Consider the following 9,395-nt stretch of genomic DNA (forward strand, 5'->3'; position numbering starts at 1 on the left):
CAGCATGGCTGTTCATTCCTGTGTTATTTGTGTAAATAACACATCAGTGTTTTATGTTTTACCCAGTAATTTAGAGCTAAGGAACAAATGGTTAGAATTTGTCTATGGAGGAACACCACCAGAGAAGTTCAATTAAGATAGGCAGGTGTATTCTTAAAACAGTTCTGTGTGCACTAGTTAAAAGTAAAAATCCACTTTCTGGACCTGTACTACCCACCTCTGTGTGTAAGTAACTAGGTTTAAATAGGATCTCCGGTGGATTTGGTGTTTTACAGAGACTATAAGACTAGGTCAGTAGCTGAACTGCACTTAGCAGGACATTACACATGTTGTAAAATAAAATTGCAAAGACTGTTATAGTGTAAAAATGTCTTTATTTTAAAACGTTTCTAACTATTGTCAGTCTCACTGCCTCGCAGTGCTGTTAGCCAATCAGAGGTGATATGTTTGCATGTATAAATATTTATGAGCAAAAGATGAAATCCTATAGTTCTGATAACAATATTTCTGAGAATTATATATTAATAAGAAATAAATTGTCTTATTGTCATGTTAACACAGATTTATGTCCCTAAGTTGATAATTTAAAAGCAAAATACAATTATATTTGTTACTAATAGATTCAGGGTGATGCTCTGGAGGATGTTGGTTGTTATTAATTATTAATTAATGAGATTTTAATTCCTTTTTGTGTGTCTGAATCTTCTGTGCAGATGCTGCTCAGGCTGAGCTTCATCTCAATACACATCTACTAAAAGACTTCTTCAGCTCCTCGGCTTCAGAGGATCCGCCTACTCTCTCGCCTGAACTGCTCTTCAGCTCAGCTGGCTCCTCCTACGGCTCCTCCCACAGCTCCCTCCCCGGCTCTGGCACCTTCCTGTATATGACTTCACCTGGCCCTCACTCCTCGTTCACCTGGTCTCTAACTGTCTGTAACTGTCTGTTGTATCCCTCGTTTGTACCTGGCTCCTCCCACATCAACTACACCTGTACCTGGTTTATTCCTCACCTGGTCCTGGCTCCTCCCACACTTTGCCTCATCTGACTCTTGACTCCATCTCCATCCTTTATAGCAGCCATTTACAGTTATCGCGCTGCCATTGGCTGTGTTTTATTTGTTTTTGTTTTTTTTTTCTTTCTCTCTTACCTATGATCACATGGGTCGCATGGGTGAGTCATGTGACGGTAACTGGAGTCGCTCCTAAGCAGAATGTGGAGAGATATTACGAGTTTGGGATCAGGTAATACAGCTGCAGCCAGTGAGGAGCTCATGGATTTTTAGTTTTTTGTTTTTTTATTATTAATGTTTTACTTTATATATCTCAGTTCAGGAACTGGAACTGCATTATCATCATCATCTTCATCGTCTCACATCATCTCACACACACATTTACTTACACACACACCTTATTAGCAGCTCACCGCTGCCTCTCACACACTCCTTATCATCCGACGGGAAGGCGAAAGCAATCCGTTTGAATGCTGGGAAATCTGTTGTGTGTCCATATGTCAATCTGTACGCATTCGTTATGTCTGTGTAAGCCTTCCGAGTTCTGAGTCCGGTATCTTCTCTCCTCCTCTACTTTCCTCCTGTCTTGTCTTGTCATGTCATGTCTTGTCACGTCTCGGTGAGGTGTTCCTTGAGGGTCATTGAAACTGGGAATGAAACTAAAACTGGCACACCAGCAAACGGCCACCACCAGCACGCGAGTCGGTGTCCGAGAGGAAAACGCGACAAACTGGACGACAAAATAAAGCATCTACAAGTTTGGACACTTCCGAGTGAAGTGCGACCCGTACACACTTTTGCGAGCTTTGCACAGAAACAGAACTGGCCCGACAGACAGACGGATGGACGGACGGACGGACGGACGGATGGACAGACAGACGAACCGCCACTGACTGGATTTGCAGTGCGAATCGACACCCAGACCAGACCTCCCCACTCTGACGCTGTGCATCAGCAAGATAGCATCCAGCCTGCATCCGTACACTACCTGCTGACACGTTTACAGTGATTGGACACTGTGATTGGATAGGGATGTCTCAGTATTGCAGCGCCGGCTGCGATTGGACAGAACCCCATCAGCATGTTTGCTCGATCTAATGAGCTGGGAATGAGCACGGAACTTCCAACAGCTTAGGGCTTCTTGTTTTTATATAAAAATAGAGAATATTTCCATACACGGGAGCTGTAATGTATATTGGGCAGTGGGAGGGGTTGGGTCTATTATGCAGGCTCCGCCTACTAATGTGTTCTTCTGTAGCTCCTGCTGTGATAGTGGACAAGCTTTACAGAACACTGTATATATTTGAGATGCTGCAGTCTTGCCTCCCTCCTCATTTTTAGGATTACAAAACGAATCTACAAAAAAAAGAAAAACTACCACCAACTTTTGGATTAATTTACGATAAAAGTACTTATGTTGAGATTACCATTTTAATTCAGTTAGAGTCAGCTGACCATATTCAGAATCAATCCAGAACCTTCAGGTTATACAGTTGTGTGCAAAAGTTTGTGCACCCTTTTTCAAAGCGTTTTATTTCACAAATGTCACTTAACGTCATTAAATATTACTTTTTCTGCACATTTTAAACACAATTTCTATTTATTTACTGGAAAAGTATATAAAGCATACCATGAAATGTGCCATAATCTTTGTATATGACCGTTTTTGTGTTTTTCTTTTCTGTTAAATTCCGTAAATAAACAGGAAGTGAGTATTAAAATGTACAGAAGTGTGTCTCTGTAGAAGACCCTGGGGTGCTAAAACCTTTGCACATGAAGCGTATCGCACTACAAACGTAAATAGAGCTAACTGGCTGCTTTGTTTGTGCTGGACCAGTAAACACGCTTAATTTAATTTTGATGTTTTTGCAGTTATAATTAGAAGAATTATTAAATAAACTGAAAACATAACCCACACAGGGAACCCCCACAGATTTAGTACAGTAAATACAATGAAATGCAATTTGTAATAAAACAGGAACATGTATCGTGTCCTGTAACTTCTGCCATGTTCTTTAGAAGCTAAAGGACACTGTAGGATCTGCATGTGAGGTCTCCTGACATGCCAGGTGCTCTGTCTGCTGTGGGTGGTAATACCTTCTACAACGTATTTCTGGTACACATGTGACGCTGTGGATCAAGAAATGTTAAATGTCTGAATGTCCCATCAATTCTAGCACCCACTAAACCAGGCCTCGCTCAAACTCTGATAATTCATGTCATCTTGCCATGAGCACACTGGCAAGTTTTCAGCCTCACTCACAAGATAACATCCCACAACTTATACACGTTTTGGCATTTCGAAAGCCATCCCCTAAAGGGAGAACCATTTGACCAATATACATACTGCTGTCCTATTAATTAGACATGTAAGTGTATGATTTGTATGAAGTTACTGTGTATATATATCAAGGATCCACTCCAAAACATACCAGTACGTGATCATAGATCATCATACTCTTGTCCAGCTTCACAACACGAGCTACAGAAGAATAATAGAGCGAAGCATGGAAAAGGGACGGTCCCTAAAATCTCAATCTATATTTCACTAGAATTCAACATACATCGCTATTTTAAGAGAATTGTTTCTGTTTTTATAGCATCTAAAACGAGCTGGCGATAAAATAACAGATTCAGGACAAACCTCAGAGGCTGCTTTCACAATAATTTATTTTGCCTTAATATAGCTCAGATCTGATTTTTCAGGGCTGTGTGGACACGTCAAATCTGATCTTTTCAAATCACATTTGACCTGCTTTCAGATGTGAATTAGGGCTGGGTAATATATTACAAAATATATATTTGCCGAATACAATATAATCCCAATATAATTTTTGCTAAACATCCAATTAAATTAAATACAATTAAATGTATAGTTGGGTTGGTGTTCTTTAAGCACGGATGATATATTTGATATGCTCAAAGCCTATCAGACAAATCATGATACAATAAAATATAGTCATATTCTCCAGCTCTAATTTGACACGAATGTGAACGATCAGATCTGATTTCATGTGTCTTTTTTTTGTCAGTATGCCTGCGCTCATCATCATCATCATACAGCACCAGCAGTGTGCACTGCAGATACAACTCACTTATATTTTTATGAATGTGAACTGTTAAATCCGATCTGAGCAACAAAAAAAAAAAAAAAAAAACACAGAATATATTTTGGTTAAATTAATGTGCATTAAAGTTCAGTAGTAGTTCAGTGAAAAATCCAACTATCATCATTAATGTTGATCAGCCGAGATGTTATCAAACTGCTGCTTTAATGGTGTTTTTTATAACAGTGGTGTACTGTAGTTAATGCTCTCATGCTGTAACCAGTTTCTCTGGAAGATGCTGGATATTTTGGGACCCCTCTGTTTAGTAGCTCTCATCCGATGGCAGGTTTGTGGTCATTTTTGGTCATACATGCTCCCCTGTGCTTAGTGTTTATCAGCCTCAACTCTGTACAGCTGATGTTTTATTGCACTTACAGTTTAAATATATATATACAACTCTGGAAAAAATAAGAGACCACTTACAAATGATGAGTTTCTTTGATTTTACCTAATTGAAAACCTCTAGAATATAATTAAGAGGAAGATGGATGATTACAAGCCATCAAACCAAGCTAGACTGCATGAATTTTTGCACCAGGAGTGGAATACAGTTATCCAAAAGCAGTATGTAAGACTGGTGGAGGAGAACATGCCAAGATGCAGGAATACTGTGATTTAAAAACCAGGGTTATTCCACCAAGTATTGATTTCGGCCGTCTTAAAATTTTATGAATACGAACTGGTCTGTATCTGCATCTTTTTTATTTCAGCTATTTTTCATTTTCTGCAAATAAATGACAATTTTTGGGGGGAATTTGAGATAAATGTTGTCAGTAGTTTATAGAATAAAACAACAATGTTGATTTTACTCGAAAATATACCTATAAATAGCAAAATCGCAGAAACTGATGTGGTCTCTTTTTTTCCAGAGCTGTATGTATACACAGGAATCAACATACAGGGTATAGAATTTTTTTTTTATCAGACTTCTAGTCAGAAAAGCTGATGCCTGTTCATTTTCCTTCAGTATTTGCTACATTAGCATTAGCAACCTATTTTAAAAACTTAATCATTTTTTTTTTCTTGTGAGCCATTTTCTCCAGGTTTACAGAAATTAGGGTGTATCCTTGGAACAAAGTGGTAAAACCTATTTTTCTATATCTAAATTACAATGACAAAGCTCTATTTCCTGAGTCTGCAACCCATTAATAATAGTAATAGTAATACTGTCATATTGTTAGCCGCAATGTTGTTAAAGGAGGAATCTGGTGTAAAATGGACTTGTGGTGTAGTGAAACACAAAAATGAGTATACATTTTTGTTGAATAGCCCACCTCTGTTCACCCCCAGCGTTCTGAAATGCAGCACTTTTAGCTAATAGTAGGGGCATAGCATTGCCTAGGCAAAGAAATCAATATTTTTACAACATTATAAAGCTCAAAATAGCTTCACAATTCATTGGTAGAATTCTGGAGGCCCTGGAATTTAAATCTGACGCCGCCATCTTGAAATTAAATCACAATATGTGGACTGACAAGCACAAACGAATGTGTAGGATGTGTAAAAACAGATTACAAAATTGCCTGCATATTCGATAGTGCTCATCAGTCCACATATCGGGACTTAATTTCAAGATGATAGCACCTGAAGAGAACTACCACAAGTTACTGTGTGTATAAACAGTGTTGTTTAATAAACTATTTGTGCACTTTTAAAGTTCTCAGTGCCTCGTTTTAAATATCAGGACCATGATGAAAATGAAGGTGGGCTATTTAACAAAAGTTAATAAACGTGATCATGTTTCACTACAACCCAAGTTCATTTCACACCAGACTTCTCCTTTAATATATGGTTTCCAGGTTGCTGAAAGGTAAAAGGTCAGTGCTGAGGCAGAGGTTATAAATAATAATTTCATTTTGGGAAGCAGGACCTCACCGGAAAAAGATTGGTATAAATTTGGTCTCCATGCTGCATGTTTAAGCTTGTCAGGTTGGCGAATGCTAATGCTAACTGCTGTAGCCAAGTAGGCTAAAGTGCACCACATAGAAACATATTTTTAAACATTTTTATCAAATTGATATTTAATTTAAACAAGAACAAATTAATTACTGTTAAATACTAAATATTGCACTTAAAAAGATAAATTTAGGAGAAGTAAAAATATACTACTAAACAATAAACTTAGTTTAGTGCAGTTCTGTGGACTTTAAAGCTAACTAAACTAAACATGGCTAAAAACATTAGCGTTAATGCTAACTGGCCGTGAATTGAGGCATAAGGGGTGCTAACTAATTACCAATAATAAAAAATCATGTTTATTCCTGTTTAATTCAGAATTGTGGACTGAATTGAAGACTGATGTGGGCAACTGAAAATGGCTAAAAACATTAGCATCACTGCTAACAGCCCTTAAATAAAGACACAGGGGAGCGCTAATGACCAGAAAACACTATCTGCACTTAAAGAAAGAGCTCAGTCAACATGCTAGCTAACATAAATACACATTGTTTAGCATTAGCATCATTTTCTCACTGCTTACAGTAATGTTAATGGATGACTGTGTTCATGTTTGTGCACTGTTAGCATTTTTGGCTAAACCATTTCTTTAACCTGACCTTGTTCACTGCCAGGTTAATCCAGCAGGTTTATTATTTTAGTCCTCACTCGGTATTCAACTGCTATTCCATGTAAAACAGCAAAAGTACGGGTAGGATATCAGTTAATTAGCCATAACATTAAAACCACTGCCAGCTGAGGTGAATAAATCTTGGTTTTATCATCTGCAAAGGCTCCTGTGAAGGCAGCGAGGGAACATTCAGTTCTCAACATTGATTTGTTAATTCCAAAAGACCCTTTAAAAGATATGGAACATTTCCTTACAGCACCTTATCTATCATTTTAACTAATGAAATCCCTAAGTAACATTATGAACATCCTAAGAGCGTCTTTACAAACACTGTGTGAATGTGTGGTCATCTGACCGTATTTACTGAACATAGGAGTGCTGGGATAAAATTTAAATTAGCTCCTTTTAAAATTTTAATTAAAATTAGCTTGTACAGTTCTGTTCCAACCATTTTAAACAATTAAAATGATAATAAAATATTTAATGTTCTATATACCTAATTCTAAACGCTTCTAAAACATTTATTTAAATAATATTTCGCATACTCTCTTTATGACAGTAAGATAAAAAAAAATAAATGAGTGGCTTAGTTTATTTAATTTTTTTTATGTCATTATAGGTTTAAATCTGATCTAATGTTAGTATTAATCTGGTGCCAGATCCTACACTTTACCTTTAGAGGTTTTTGTGGATTTGAGAGCTTGACAGTTTAGAGCTGTTTTAGCAGTAATCCACATTTGCAGAATATCATGAATGTGGTTTTAATGTTATGGCTGTTATGGTTGGTTTCCATATGCACGTGTGTTAATTTGTACTGGTTTATGAACAGTGGCTGATAGAGTGTATGAGAGTGTCCACCACCGCAACGTTTTTTTTATTAAGTGCATCATGTTTAGATTTTGCTTTTGGTGCCTCAGCATTTTCCTAATCGTGCCAAAATCATTCCGAGGTGAGGAGCGTTTGTTCTGTTCAGAACAGAAATCCAGTGCTGGGGTCCTTAAAGGGTTAATACTAATAATAGTAATAAGAATAATCTCCTCTTCTCCGGTTAGTTTTTTAAAGATTAAAAAAAGAAATGAAAGGAAAGGATGTTATTTTTTCGATGTTCAGATAAATTTTATTTAAAATGATGATGTAATTTTGTAAAGTGGGCGAGACTTTTATTCCCTTTTAAAAGATATTTTTTTTTCTGTTGTTATTTTTTTTTTTAAGTCTGTGTTTATGGGGTGAGCTCCTGGAGAGTCACTCTGATTTTTCTGTCCTGATTTAAACGCCTCTCTGCTCAAGCTGTGTGTGTGTGTCTATGAGCATCAGTGCAGGTCCACCACTTATTCAGAATTCAGTGGGAATGGTTGCAGGTGTGTGTAAAGGTGTGTAAAGGTGTGAAGGTGGTGGACTGGTGTGTGAGCGGCTCATCTGGACGCTCAGGTTCAGGTGTGTGTTTCAGGTTCATAACTGCTGTTTCTCACTGTAAACAATGTCCCCTCTGCTCCCATTAAAGAGAGAGAGTGCTGCCAAAGAATCAGACCTACAGCTGTAGGCCACACACACACACACACACACACACTAAAAATCACTGTGTGAACAAAACCTTGTATCTCCATTTTTTAATTATTTTTTTTAAATCATGATTTAAAGGAGAACTCTGGTGTGAAATTGACTTTTGTCAATTTGGTGTAGTAAAAAATAACGAAGAAAATTTATATTTGTTTAATAACCTAACTCCACTCTCCAGCAGCTTTCTGAGATCCAGCTATTTAATTAAGTTTGTCCAAACACCCTTTAGACTGGGTGATATGGGGCATATTCTTGCTCCTGCAGATAAATCACTTTTTACTCCGTTATCCAGGCTTAAAGTAGCTCCACACCTCAATGATAGAATTGACATGCCCTGACATTTAAAACGAGGCATTAAGAGCTTAAAAGTGCAAAAGAAGCTTAATAAAAACAACCTTTTACAACCCGTAGAGTTAGCTACACCTCCTGGCGCCACTTTCTTAAAGTAAAGTCATGATCAGGAGAGGGCTGATCAGTGGATTGCTCTTCACTCTACTGATCATGTCTTTTCTTTAAGATGGCATGCCCGGAGATGTAGCTAACGCTACGGGTAGTAAACAGTGTTTTTCAAAAAGCTTCTTCTGCACTTTTAGGTTCCTAATGCCCTGTTTTAAATGTCAGGGCTCTCCGAATTCTATCAATGAGGTGTGGAGCTACTTTAAGCCTGGATAACGGAGTTAAAAGCATTTTATCTGCAGGGGCAAGAATATGCCCCATATCACCCTGTCTAAAGGGCGTTTGGACAAACTGAATAAAACTGCTTGATCTTGGAAAGCTGCAGTAGAACAGAGTTGGGCTATTCAACCAAGGTTAGTACTCTTTAACATGTTTTACTACACCAAAAGTCAATTTCACACCAGAGTTCTCCTTTAAAATAAGCATCCGTCCTGAACATACAGTCTATATTGATTAATAAGGACCAATGGAATCACTCAGATCATGTTTAGAAATTTAGGAATATTTTATTTTATTATTTCATATTTCTTCTTAGAGAAATCACCCTAATTCCAGTCTAAATATCTAATATTACCCAGTATAAAATTATTCTAAGGATATTTTAACTAACAATAAAGTAAAACGAATGATCGTAGCAAATACTAGATATTTAATGTAGATTTAAGATGATTTCACAAAACTAATTGTTTTTTTTTATTTA

The 9,395-nt window shown here is 37.2% G+C and overlaps 1 protein-coding gene across 2 annotated transcripts in view; it reads left to right on the top strand.

Moving 5' to 3' along the window:
• The window catches only part of luzp1 (leucine zipper protein 1), a 56,403-nt gene extending 50,311 nt beyond the window's left edge, over nt 1-6,092 (top strand). For both annotated transcript variants that reach the window (XM_007258927.4, XM_049463989.1), the window contains one exon: nt 714-6,092. The gene's annotated coding sequence lies outside the window, so the exon portion shown is untranslated. The remainder of the gene's footprint in view (nt 1-713) is intronic.
• Nucleotides 6,093-9,395: the final 3,303 nt, after the last annotated feature.

This window comes from Astyanax mexicanus, chromosome 14 (assembly GCF_023375975.1).
Source record: "Astyanax mexicanus isolate ESR-SI-001 chromosome 14, AstMex3_surface, whole genome shotgun sequence".
Classification (NCBI taxonomy): Eukaryota; Metazoa; Chordata; class Actinopteri; order Characiformes; family Acestrorhamphidae; genus Astyanax; species Astyanax mexicanus.